This window comes from Lepidochelys olivacea (assembly GCF_965140295.1).
Source record: "Lepidochelys olivacea isolate rLepOli2 genome assembly, chromosome: 6".
NCBI classification, from domain to species: domain Eukaryota; kingdom Metazoa; phylum Chordata; order Testudines; family Cheloniidae; genus Lepidochelys; species Lepidochelys olivacea.
The window spans coordinates 77,381,386-77,396,069 of NC_140416.1; the positions used below are offsets into that span (position 1 = coordinate 77,381,386).

Here is a 14,684-nt window from a genome sequence, read left to right on the forward strand (position 1 = left end):
GCGGGGGGGGTCTGCTGCTGTCTGAACTTACAAGACAGCATGCTGCCATGCTCTCAGCCCCCCAAAAACCCACTCTCTCTGCTCTCACATACACACAACACACTCCCTGTCACACTCTACACCCCCCTCCCACATTTGAAAAGCACATTGCAACCACTTGCATGCTGGGATAGCTGCCCATAATGCACCGCTCCCAATGCCGCTGCGAGTGCCGCAAATGTGGCCATGCCAGTGCGCTTGAAGCTGTCAGTGTGGACAGACTGCAGCGCTTTCCCTACTGCGCTCTACAAAGGCTGGTTTAACTCAAAGCGCTCTACATCTGCAAGTGTAGCCATGCCCTTAGGAACATCAGTCTCATTACTTCCAATGGGATTTCTTCTCCTAAATTACTTAGGCACATTTGAAAATTCTACCCCATATTCCTGTACGTCCTTTGTGTTCTTCCCCTTTTATTTTGGCTTTGTTACCAATGTAGGAATTGTACAGTCAGGAGAGCACTGTGAGTCCTCTGACATAACAAAGACTGGTGGCATGACATTTCTATCTTTGGCCTTGCTTTAATTATGTTCCATGCTGACCCTCTTGTGTAGAGGCAGTACCAGAGAGCACAGCTTTGACAGCAGTGTTTACATGAATGTTTGATAAGCATCTGTCAGCCTGAGCTCTCTACGAGACTGTGTAACACAAAAGGCAGCCAGGGACCCCTGGAGCTTTTGCCACCTGAAAGCATAATCTAGTGTGTTTACTGAATTTCAAATCAGCAGAGAGATTACATTTTAAGTTACAAAAGAAAAATGTATGTATTATTTGCTATAAGAACATATTAATCAGGGAAGACAATTGCTACTTTTTGTAAAATGTGGCTTTAAGGAGCATGGTCAGGACATCTTTTATTGCACACTTATCATATATAATTGTATTTGATCCCACTGGATATAAAGTGGCACACAGATGAAATTGATTTGAATGTTGACTAGACTATTGAGTAGACATAATGAGAAATTACTCACAAACATTTTGAGGACTTCTGATTAGATTTTCATTTTTACTGTCTTCTCACACCTTCTTATATGCCCTTTGGGAACATGTCTACAAGCAAAGCTTTGTGCTAATATTAGGGGAGGCTGTGGGGCCTACTGATTAGGGAACATGAGTCCTAGTCAGGATACCTGAGGTCTATTGCCATCTCTGCTACAAGCCAGCTGTATGGCCCCTGTCTACCTTCCTACCTTTTGCTTTCGCTAGATAGACTGTAAGCTGTTTGGGGCAGGCACTGTCTTTTACTATGTGTTTAGTTTAGCATAATGGGGCCTCAATCTTAGCTGGAGCCTCTACACATTCCTGTAGGACAAATTAATAATATGAAACATAAATTTCAGACCTATAGCGGAGATTAATTTAAACACAAAACAAGATGAAACTACATTCAAGATGAAATCAAGGGAATTTTTGCCATTGACTTCAATACGATCAGGATTTTACCTTCAAAGTTCAGGTCATCCATGTAATGGGAACAATACCATGAGACTTCTAGCTGATCATTCACACACCTTGAATATTGAATTGTGAATACTGAACATGCACAGAGAACTGTTCATGAGAAATCAGTGGGCTAAAATTGGTCCATACAAAATAATCACTGAATGATGCCCTCCATATTCCAGTCTACCAAACAACCATTAATTCATCATTCAAATCCCTCCTAAACACTAACTTCTTCTGTGATGTCCAAAACTGAGATAATCAAATATGTTTTTAAAAATTCTACTCACTCACTCCTCTTGACTTCCCTGTGCATCTTCTCTTTTCTATACCAGTCTTTTGTCATGAACAGAGTCAAGCACATTGTCAGTTCCTAAAAAATAAAGAGTATTAATTTCACTGAGTGAGCAAATCAATAAAAATCAGTCTGTTCATAAACAATGGATGGTGGGGGGGGGAGAAAAAGGACTGAATTCTAACTGAATCATTTGATACAAACTGTTTGCCCAGATTTACTTATTTTATTTCTTTTGTACTTATTTATTATGTAGGGTGTTCTGTACCTAAGTGGCATTTCATGGAAACATGAAGGGGAAGAACATTATATTTGTTGATTTACCCTTCATATAGCTGTTCTATAGTATAGACATAATAAACCAAATGAATCTGTGGTGTAACTCCATTGATTTCCACTTAAATTAGAAAATGCACAGTAGCTACCTTCAGGGAAATTACACCAAGGATTAATTTAGTCCTATTTCAACAGGCACATTGAAGAAATTTGAATCTTTTCACACAGTGAGAATAAGCATTCAGATTATTCAGCTATGTTGGGCAATAAAACGTGAGTGAGTATTTATCAATTTAATTGCAATGTTCCAATTTCCTTTTCTTGGTAGGTTCTCTGTGTGACAGGATCCCCCGGGATGTAGCCTGGGACCCCAATGTATAGAATGTCACACTATGTTCATGACAAATATGAGTACAATCATAAATACAAAACTTATTTCCTGAAAGGAAGGAGGTGTTGGGAGTCCAAGAGGAGAGATATCAGACTTGATCTTGCTCAGAGCATGAGCAGATTGTTGTGCATATGATTGAAAGGTGCAAAGTACTGAGCTGGACAGAGAGTTGAGAGAAACCCAGTCTGGCATTAATGAGAATGCTGCTACAAGGCCACTAAACTATTCCTGCTTATTTATAAGAGTAAAGCCAAAAAAGGGGAGCCTATAGTAAGGTGCTTCATTTACGTGTCAAAAATGAGACTTTAACTCATGACTCTAACACATCTATTCTAATCTCTATCCACATACTCTTCTGAGATTATTTTTACTGAGTGTGGAGGGCTAACCCTAGGACATGGGCGTGTCAAGTTCTGGTCCCTGCTTCAATGAATAATTATTTTATACTAACGGGGGCACCTCTACCATGTTTTGTGACAGTGCTGATCTGTTCCAAGGCAGCCTTCTGTAGATGCCTAAATTTCCTCCCAGATCAGGCCCCGCAGGCAAGATAGGTGGGTGAATGTCTAGCATGAGGACACTGCTGGGGTTTAGCCACTGAGCTGCTTGACAGCATCAGGATGTAGTTGGCTTTGTGCATGGATACCAGCAGACATTTAGGCTTGGTCTATACTACCCATCTATGTCCATATAACTACATCACGCAGGGATTTGGAAAATCCATACCCCAGAGTGATTTAGTTATACTGACCTAACCCACAGTGTAGACTCCACTAAGTTGATTGGAGGGCTTCTCCCATTGACAAAGATACCGCCTTTCAGGGAGGTAGAATACCGACTGAAGAAGCTCTCCCATTGGTGTAGGTAGCATCTTCACTAAGCTCTACAGCAGTGCTGTAAGTGTAGACACGCGCCTAAGGAACTTTATTGATGGAAATTTAGGCATCTACAGGGTTAGGTAGCAGCTGGGCCAAAGTTTTGAGGATTTAATATTAGACATCAGCACCTAAAGTGGCAGTAAATTGCCTAAATTACCCTTAGTTAGCTGCTTTGCTAAGCAACAATTGGCTCACTTGCACTCCCCAACCACATTATGTGGGATTATGTAACATTAATGGAATCATGTCAAAAATGATGGAAATCCACTGCTACCAGTTATAAAGAAAACCATGTTAGGATATAGATATTCAGGCCTGTCTGTAAAGCCCTATACTCTAAGAATTTAGGTGTATTCTTATCACTTGGCTAGTTATAGAGGTATAAAAGAAAGAATCAAAATCACTGTCTGCCGGTGTAAAGTCCTTCTCTTACTGTGACAGTCTGAGGCCCTGTTCTTAGGCTAAGGCCTTTGGCTAAGCAGCAGAGGCAGCCATAAGCTGGGAAGTGACCAGTCACCTCCTCACATTCCAAACTAGTCACATTGAAATAAGGTGTTCTTTGGCTGTTAGGAATACACTCCTGTCCTGATAATGCCTGTCACCTCCAGAGAAAGGGAAGTGCTTAGAAGATGTAAAAGGAAACTTAGTCTGATAGCATCCTGTCTGGCAAGAACTCACTTATCAATAGCTGGGATGTGAAATCCTCACTTCTGTATTGTTTTGTCATTATAGTTCCCACTTTGCCATTGTTTGTCTGTATAATCTCTGTCTGGTTCTGTGATTGTTTCTATCTGCTGTCTAATTAATTTTGCTGGGTGTAAACTAATTAAGGTGGTGGGATGTAATTGGTTACATAATCATGTTACAATATGTTAGGATGTTAGTTAAATTTCAGGAAAATGATTGGTTAAGGTATAGCTAAGCGGAACTCAAGTTTTACTATATAGTCTTCAGTCAATCAGGAAGTGGGTGGGTGTGGGGGGGATGGGGTGGGGAAATTGGAATCATGTTTTGCTAAAGGGGAAAAGGGGAACAGGAACACAAGTGTAAGGCTCTGTGGTGTAAGAGCTGGGAAGGGGGACACTGAGGAAGGAAACTGGAATCATGCTTGCTGGAAGTTCACCCCAATAACCCCAAATTTTTTGCACCTTTAGACTTCGGGTATTGTTGCTCTCTGTTCATGCGAGAAGGATGAGGGAAGTATGTGGGTGAAGGAATAAGCCCCCTAACAAACCATGAAAACTTCCAAAAGACAAAAGGGAGAGTGAATGAAAAAGCAATCCAATGTTAATGAATGTTTAGCAATTCCACTCAGTGCTTGAGGTGCCATTGATTAGCCTTCCTAGCAAGTGGTCCTTTACTGTTCCCAGTTTGAAGCCAATTGGCTTTTTCTTTCAGGCAGGAACTCTTTAGGCTCAATTCTTATCTCAATTACAACGGTGTACATCAGGAGTAATTCCATTACCCTCTCTCTTCACACCAATGTAACTGAGTTTTATAACAAGAGATCTACAGGTGCATTGTTATAGGCAGTGTGAATAAATTCTGTAGAAAACATGTTTTTTAAGACAGAGTGTTGACACTTAGAACTCTTAGAAACAGTTCTATGTTATCTTTAAAGCCTATTTTCAGTTGACCACATTTTTTTTTAAATTGGCACATGTGATTGTCAGAAAGTGTTACCCTGAAATTAATTTTCATTCCGAGGACTGGATTTTCCTAACATCTTAATCAGTCAGGAAGACATGTTAGTTTCTACTCCCCAAGGCTAGATACATATATTGACTTTATGAGTGTTTTGAGTGCTCAGCAACTCTGAAAATCATTCCATAAATGACCAGGGACAAAGACAATATAAGAAGTCAGTGACAGAGCCAGGAATATATAACCCAGGAGTAGTGGCACCCAGGCCCCTACTCTAACCCACATGACATCAGTCTGATCATATCAGAAGCAACCATTTCAAGCAAAATCCAAAATAACTTATAAAGGTGCAAACCCCAGAATGGACACTTTTCTGCCCCTCGATAATCTAAAAGCTTCATTCTGCCACTGCACCAGGTGACTTCAACAAAAGGTCATGATGAACATATTAATTGAGTCATCACTGATGTGAAAGCACTCATATTAATACAGTGTTATGTTGGCATTCCTGAAGCAGGAAGTACCGTCTCACTACTCATTTTTGTCTTTCTGCCTCTTGGCTTGCAAAGTGCGCATTTTGCTAATCTTTGCCTGTGGTACAAATAATACCCTGACTAATCTTTACAAGCCAGCAATATCACAGTGGCAGAGGCTGGCACAGACTGAAGCTCAGCACTAGCACAAAAATTGATTGCTGACTTATTTCAAGCAAACCAACCCTATAAAAGTATTTGGGTTCAGCCTGGCTCTTATTTTGAGCAAACAAGTTCATCTACTGCTGGTTAGGGGAATTTATTAAAGAAAAGCACATTTTCCCATTTAATCACACCTCTCCTGACACATAAGCTCTTGGCAATTAAATTCTCAGCTGCTCTCCATTGTGTAGCTGACCAGAAATAGTGGAAAGCTGACAGACAGAGATGTGCAGATCCAAACAAAAGCATCCTTTATTTTTCCTCTTAGAAGAACATTTACTTCTAAAATCTGCTTTCTATTTTAAAGCAGGTTGTACCAGCAACTTAAAGCTGCAAACAGGGGCCCTGTCTAGTAATACATTAATGAATGCAGTTCCACATCTCCTGGCTTGTCAAAAATGTTGCCTCCTGTGTCCCCAGGGTGACAAAACTATTTAACTTCACTTCGGAGTTCTCAACCCTAAGAGTGTATGAGGCGACATTCTTGACAAGCAATGCAACTTGGAAGCAAAACAGTGAGAATCAATTGATTCTGATTCGAATTCTGATTCTTGATTGCAGTAGCTAATACTGATAAAATAATATTACAGAAAGAACATACGGTGACCCTTATTCAAACCCTGAGATCAATCTTTTGGGCCTTCCTCAGAGCCTTAGAATTTTCAAACAATTCTGATTATAGTGTGGACAGTGCTAAATTTTGAAAGAATTATCTCACTGTCCTCCAAAAATCAGGGCATTATAGATTAAAATAGAAATATTCCACCATCTCTGTTTATGGTTCCGCGTTTGAGAGGAGAATCCCATATGCTTGATTTTTAATGAACTTTTTTCCGTGCTAGGATAGTTTCATAAGTATATCTGAGTTTTGAAAGCAGTGTCCCACTCTCTCCATTCCATCAGTGGCATCTTGTCATCTGTACGTCTGCCCAATTGGTTCATTAAAACTTCTTTTGAACACTTAATTTTCATCTGAGCACTTGAAATTACTTTAAATTCATGAAACAATTCCTACTTCAAGAGAAGGGAGAAATTTTCAGTTGCGAATCCAAATTGAACCTTCTGACGTTTTTCCCCCATCTCCGAACTATATATATATATATATACACTAGTTATGTTACAATAAGGCTAGTTTACGGTGACCTCTTACATGGAATTTTGCATGTGTGCTTTCTAGGTGTAATTTTCTAGGGTAATGCCCGTGTTTGCAAGCTTCTTTAATTTTGTTCCTTTCTTAGTCATAGCGTACAGGCCATAAGGATCAGTATTGCTCTGGGAAGAATGTGAAATGGTGGGAAACAGACTGGCTTAGATATCTGCTGTCACAGCAATAACCAGCAGCAGCAATGTTTATGGTCTTGGGTCAAACTTGCTTCCCTTGCTTTGGTTGCACAGGATTCTGGTTTCAAGTCATCCTGCTCCTCTGCTGGCTCCCCTGTTGGTACCCGTTGCATCCATGTGTAATGTCAGGGAAAAGAGGATGAGTGGAACTCACAATGACCAGAAATAGGGCCAGAGTTGGTGCCCACGACTTGTGATTTAGACTGCGTTGGTCCCCTCTTCCCTTATCAACCAGTCACACCAGCAGCTGCAGGACATCGGCTTCTGCCAGCACTGCGGTGAGAATCCTCCGGGTCTCCTGATGAGCAGTGAGAGTTCCTGGTTTACGTGGGCCCACTCACACTTGCCTGTTACCCAACCATGTCGTTTGACAGCAGGCCTAATATGACCGTTTATTTCTTAACCCCTCTCCAAAAGGGAAGATAGATCTCAGGAACCTGAATGTTAAAAAATAATAATAATAATAATCCCAACCACAACCCACATGTCATTTTGTAGAAAACACAATATGTGTCGCATCTGTGAGAGAGAAGCACTGGGCAATATGCCTCACACTGAAGAGCTTGCATATGTACAAGCTTCTATATTAAGTTCAGGGTTTGAAAACAGAGACTAGATCATTCCACACTTGCCCACTTGTTTAATTTGTTTCTACTGCAGTCATTTTACATTTGAAACAAGAAAAAAATGCAATCTTTATAAAAAGCCTAAAGCTGGGGATCAGCTGTTCATTTTCTGTGCTGCTCTGATAAGGCATGCTGTGGCCAACTGTGGTGGAACATCTGCCAGGTTTTCTCACCACAGTTGTTCAAACCCAGAGGTTCACAGTCTCGACTGAGAAACTGGGGCTCATTCCATAATGCCGGCAGAGTTCAGGGAATAACATGTTAGCGGTGGTATACCAAGCACAGGAAAGTGACACCCACAAAAATAGACAGTGTATCTCAAACATTTTCCTGGCACTTCCTAAAGAACACTAAGCGACATTAATTCTTTTACCACAACGTTATCTTTCACACAACAAAAGCTTCATGAACATAGTATTAAAGGTCTGGCAAAACCCAGGAAATTCTAGAGTTATTAACCTTCTCTATTGTGCCTCGGTATTACAGAGTCCCAGGAACAGCAGGTTATTTTACATATAGACTCATATGTGCTGCAATAGCTTAAATATGCACAGCAGAGTAGGTAAATGTTCAGCTTTAACCCCGTGTTTCAGTGATAATGATCCTTGTCTGTATGTCAAGTGTGCAGTAGTATTGGAAGTTTTGTATATTTCTGACTGAGAAATAATGCTTTTGGAGAAAACATGGATCAATGTTTCATTATGGAATTGAATTCAATACCTGGTATCTAAACTTACTATAATACTAGACTGTTAAAAAAGGGGCAAACGCTTTGCTATAGTATGGTAAACAATGCACTGAAACACCCCCATTTTCATGCATGTGTTCTACTTAGCAAAGCTCTTGGTAACATTTAGTGGACAATCCCACAACTTCCAAAGCCCGGAGGACACAATTACATTTGTACGAGTCAGGAAGTTAGACAAACAAGCAGCCTCCCAAATGCCATCCAATTAGGTAGAAAACTTCATTTGAACTCTGCAAAATTAAAAAAAAATGTTTTTCTCTCTGTTAATAGCCATTAAGAGCTCTTTAGAGAGGTCAGACTAGGCAAGGGATCTCAAACTCAAATGACCACAAGGGCCACATGAGGACTAGTACCTGGACCGAGGACCGCATCACTGACCACTCACCCGCTGCCCCGGCCCCGCCCCCACTCCACCCCTTCTGTGAGTCCCCGCCCCTGCCCTGGCTCTTCCAACCCCTTCCCTGAAATCCCCACCCCAACTCTGCCCCCTTCCTGCCCCCACGGGGTGCAGAAGAGGTGCAGGGTGCGGCAGGCAGCTCAGGGCCATGGGTTGGGGTGCAGGATGTGTGCGGAGTGCGGCGGGGGCTCAGGGCAGGGGGTTCGGCTGCAGGAGGGGTTCGGGGGGCGGGTCTGGCCCGGCATGCACTGGGGGCAGGGCAGGCTCCCCGCCTGCCTGCCCTGCCCCCGTGCCGCTCCAGGAAGCGGCTGGGACCTGGGGGGAGGGGGGGCACAAGGGTCTGTGTGTTGCCCTGGCCGCTCCTCCAAGTACCTCCCCTGAAGCTCCCATTGGCTGGGAACGGGGAACTGTGGCCAATGGGAGCTTCGGGGGAGGTACCTGGAGGAGCGGCCAGGGCAACACACAGACCCCTGTTCCCCTCCCTCCCCCAGGTCCCGGCCACTTGCCAGAGCGGCACAGGGGCAGGGCAGGGAGGGAGCCTGCCCTGCCCCAGTGCATGCTGGGCCGGAGCTGCTCTAGGTAAATGCTGGGGGGGTCGCGGGGAGCTGGCGGGCCGCAGAAAATAACCCCGTGGGCCGCGTGTTTGAGACTCCTGGACTAGACAATCTAATGGTCCTTTCTGGCCTTAAACTCTATGGATCTGTTATTTCAGAGAATTACTGTACTAACCCTTTATGGTTTCAAACATGTTTCATAAATAGTATCTTGAATATATTTTCTATATGTAAGGAACTAGATTGGGGATTGCATCTTTCAAAGAGAGAGTAAAGCAAAGCAGAGGTGTTTTTTCCTCATAGTCAACATGTGTGGTAATCATGGTATTATGGCAATACATTACTGAAAAAATGTATTAAATTGCTTGAAATGTGCAGTGTGTGGCTGGTCTGAGGAATCATGAGGATGTGTCTATTGCATTCGGTTGTCCTAAACAGAGTCCTGCATTTACTCAGGCTATGATCTTTGGAGAATACCAGCACTCATTTCCACGCATGCTTTATGGATGAAAGGATTAAATAGATAGCTTATTTACAGTTTCTAACCAATAAAATCCCATGTGATCCTGTCAGAAGATCTAACGGAGCATTTTTTCCCCTTTTACTCTTATGCTGATGGTATAGTTTCTTACCTCCTTTGGCTGTAGAGCTGCATTGCTGAATAATTCTGACAATGGGGTCTGCCTGTTGAGCTAGCCAGCTTTTATTTTACCTGGAAATATATAGACAAGTGTAAATTCATAGATTTGGAAGGCCAGAAAGGATATTAACACAGGCGGTGGAATTTCCCCTGTGCAGCAATGTAATGTTCATTATATTTGCATGGTGGGGTCAGCCACGACTTGAGCGCCCTCTCATAGCCAGAGGGTGTCTCAGTCCCTGTTTTCCCCTTTTTTAGATCTCCTTCAGCAAAATCCCATAGTCTTTTTCAATCACAGCCCTACCTTAGGTCTGTGTGTGTGTGTGTGTGTGTGTGTGTGTGTGTGATTATCATTAAATTACCAACATTCTCAAAATGAACACAACCCCCCAAGGCTTAAGCTGCATTGCACTGCATTCCATTGTGCAGTACCCCTCCTCCACAAGGAACTATACCTTCCTCAGGGACCACTGTAGGAACAGCTCTCTCCCTGCAGCTTTCTGACGCCTTTGACCCTGGGATCACCCTGGGACCACCAGGTGTGGTTCATCCCGTAGTCAGGGCAGCCCAGAGGCAAGTCACCCTCTTACAGTTGGAATAAAGAAAATTATTAAAGTTGTAACTAAGGCAGCGACTTTCATTTTGATTTTCAAAAGGAGAGAGCAAATTTTATTTTTCATTTTCATTTTACAATATTTTTGAAAAAGAAGGGATTCAAACAAGTGAGCAAAACCCCATATGTAGAAGTTAAACATATGGCAGCTAGTAATATCACATTGGGAATTAACTTTTTATTATTTATTTTTGTTTGTTTATTATTAGTTTGCAGTTCAAAACAAAAGTGCCTACTTCTTGATTCAGCATGGAAATCTCTCTCTCTCTTCCCCCAGTAGTCCTGGGAGTACTTTAGCTCAGTGCCTCTTGAAGTAAAAATATTAATATCTCATATGGTTGGCTACGGATTAAATGCTGTAGGTAGAGAAACGTGTGTTACTCATAGTAAATGCATATGTTTTTTTCCAGGTTGTAGAGAAAATGCATAGAAAATAGATATGTTTTTTCCTTATATTTGGCAAAAAAATAGTCAGTTGGCTGTGAGAAGTGGGGTTTGGATATTTTTTTTTTTACTTAAAACATTTTCCAATATGCAGATCTATATGTTGTTTTGTCACCCCAAAATGGTGACACATTACTTTTGGCATTTATATTTCATACATGACTCGTAACATGCTGCAGTGATTCTAAAAAATCACACAGTCTAACCCTCTGTTACACAGACATTAACACAATTTGTTTTTGCATTTGTTTCTTTAAATTTGCTTGGGTAAAATGCGTGAAACAAAGTCCATGTGACTGTGATTATACTGATGATAATTTCTCAGACTGATTTCAGCAAGGGGTACTGCTCAATATAGCACCCTCACATAACTGTTATTATCCGAACACATTGGGCACAGATTTCTTTTACTATTTCACTAGCTACCAACCCATCATTGTCATTGCCATTTTTCACACATCTTTCTGTTAAGTGTCAATGAAATCTTGCCTTCCTAGAACACTGCCATAGGCTGCATGTCAAGAAGGAAGCTGAAATAAGACTCAAACATTGCAAAAGAAAGAAAAATACGTGTGAGTAAGTCACAGTCACAATCACCCATGAATTTCCTCCAAGTTCAGGAACATCAACCAAAGGATAAATTTGAATATTGCTCAGTATGTCTGCTGCTGTTATATTGAATGACACTAAGAAAATGTCCACCCAAATAACATCACCAATTCCTGAGCTGAGCATAGCAACTAAGGTGACAAAGCCAGTCTGACTACTGTACAAATTAAAAGTGGTCTATCCTTCCCTTATTCTCTATTAAACAAATTATCTAGAGAAAAACTATTGGCAGGATGTTAAATTGAGTAATACAATGTCCTCTGCTGGCTACATCCTTTCCTTCAAGCTCATATGAGGTCAAGGGAAGATACATAGCAATGTCCCAGGAAGTTCATTACAATATGGGGTATGAAAGGAATTAACAGTCTTCAGATACTTTCTCTTGAAAGCAAATGTAGTACCAGAGAAATGAATGTGATTATGTCAGTGCCTCCAATGGCAACTCTTTGATATCCTGATTCATACCTAAGGGGTCTTTTATTGGATGTCCATGGAGTAATGGTAGTCAAAAATGGTTTTCTCTATTTGTGCTTGACAGTAAAGTTTCAGATTTGTCTTTCAGATGTTGAAGTGGCAACTGTCATCCATGCCTTTGTCACCTGGAGACAGATTAACTGTACAGACTTTAAGATTTATTATAAGACATAATAATACAGATTTTAAGACTTGCAGGAAAGTGAAGCTTGTTATACAGGATTGTCCACAGGTAGTGCACTGTTTTCCATGATCTGCAATGTTTCCCAGTGGATTTCTGGGAGAAGTTTATTATGTTGGTTGGTACCCATAAAGACTGTTGGGACATTGCTTTGCTTACAGATTCCTTATCTCCCCCTGTGTTACAGAGAGGCTGCTGAAAGGGCGTTCTGGCTGAAGGTTCCTTCACTGCAGAACTCATTTCCCCCATGGTCCTCAGGCACCCATCAGAATATGAACAAAGGTCTCTCCCTCTTCAGACTTATCCTTGGGGAGGGAGAGTGGGGATGGGGGAAGACAGTGGCAATGTGGGGAAAGGGGCTGCTCATTACTGACTGGAGGAGATAGATGTAGAAGAATCTTTTGTCAGTATTGTTCCAAATCTCTATTTTTTTTCTTTAATTGGTCATAAAGGGCTTAATTGGCTCAGAGTGTGAGACTATGCAGGGATATGAGGGGCAGTAAGGCACGCTCTGCTTTCCCCTACTTTTGCCTCTTCACGGTCTCCCCCCTAGCCTAAGTGCACAGGCACGGGTGAGTGCTGTGCTACTTGCTCTTCCATTCAGGAGCATCTGAGGAGGAAGCAGGTAGTACTACCTTCCTGGAACAAGTAGGGAGCAGGAAGGGAACGGTGTCTCTCCAGATTCTTCCCTGCTCTGCTCTTGGGGTGGCACACCTGCCCACCACCATCTACTCTGAACTCAAAGTAAATGAAAAGTCTAGCTCAAAGAAATGTAAACAAATCAGATATTTGGTCCATCTCATTATCAGGAAAAGAGTTCAATGTTTGCAAAAGTGTTCTTTTTAACCAAGAGTAGTGCTGACATTGAAGTTTATGGGCTCAATAGTCTCCTAGGTCCACTCAGTACAGGAAGCAAGAAGGGCCACCAAAGAGCCAGTTACAACTCCCTGACCCAACTTTGACATGAGCTAGGGCCACGTAGTGACTTCTTTATCCTATCCCTCTGATATAGGGTTTCTAGAAGACATTAGGGCAGTGATGGGTTGATATAGCAGAGTGAAGCTCCACTATGCCCCTACCCTTGATCTGTCCCATACATTGGGGTGAAGAGTGTGGGGATAGATGGTGCAGGAGCTGGCTTTGCTGAGTTACAGCCAGAATCCAGCCCCTTTGCATTGCTAGGAGGCACAAAGGTGCCGGAGCATAACACAGAATCTGGCCCTTTATTTTACTATATTATAAGCTCATTCAAAGAAAAGGTTTGTAGCAGGTCAGTGGTTTAACTGAAGACTTTGTCTGCTGAATATGGAACAAGATACTGTACATCTGTGAAATGTGTTCCTCCAGTATAAACCTGGCTGCCAGAGTCTGAATGTCCTGATGTTTCATTTGAATGGACATTCTTAGAAACCTTCTGCCAGGGCACATGCAGTTCTAGCAGCAATGAAGGGGTAATAATATAAAGAGAGTCTTCAGTCAAAGTACTGCGTGTACAGATTGCTTGCACCCAGGGGTCATATGACCTAACTCAAGACGTCTGCCACTATTGTGAGATACAACTGTTTTCAATTTAAAATAACACATGTTTGAAACAGAAAATGGGGAAGCAAAACTGAAGGCAAGATTTGTCTTAGAAGAAAACAAAAAGGTAACTATTCATAATAACTGTTTGTCACAGAGAAAGATGAATGACTCACTTTTATGCTCAGACTGTTCTTTTGGATTTTAAATCAATAAACACAATGGAAAACAACAATATTCGCAAAGCATGAAATATCAGAGAGAGAGAGAAATACTTGGCTAAGATCAAACATTATGAATAGAAGAATAAAAAGGAACAATATACAAATGCGGAAGGAACTATCCTACCGAGATTCAGAGGTTGCCAATATTTTGACAAGGGCCTCCCACATTTTTTCCCCCTTTTTTGTTATAAACCAGGAATGAGTATGCTCCACTGTTAGCTGGCAAGGAACATGCATCTAGGGCAGGGGTCTCAAATGACCATGAGGGCCACGTGGGGACTAGTACATTGGCCCGAGGGCCACACCACTGACCACCCCCCTCTCTGCCCTGGCCCCGCCGCCACTCCACCCCTTCCATGGGGCCTCACCCCTGCGCTGCCTCTTCCCACCCCTTCCCTGCCCCCATTCCAACCCCTTCCATCTGTAAGAGCCATTCACATGTGCAGAGAACCTTCACAAGGACCAGGCACCATCTAAATCTGACTTAAGCCCAGGGTGTGATATCCTGGCCCCACCTAGGTCAGTCAGTGAGTTTTGCTATTCATTTAAATTGAGCCAGGCTTTAACTATGACATTTTAAGTAAAATTTATGTCACACATAAGCCTTGCGTGAGCTGCACAGGAATGTATTTTGCCCAAGGGTAGGTCTGT

General features: G+C 42.1%; 1 long non-coding RNA gene across 1 annotated transcript in view; it reads right to left on the bottom strand.

Annotated features, from left to right (window-relative positions):
• Positions 1–1,771: 1,771 nt before the first annotated feature.
• LOC311521447 overlaps positions 1,772–14,684 on the bottom strand; it is a 57,629-nt gene continuing 44,716 nt past the window's right edge. The window contains exons 2-3 of the long non-coding RNA XR_014711900.1: positions 9,960–10,039; positions 1,772–1,855 (exon numbers count right to left, since the gene is read on the bottom strand). This is a non-coding gene — a long non-coding RNA (uncharacterized lncRNA). The remainder of the gene's footprint in view (positions 1,856–9,959; positions 10,040–14,684) is intronic.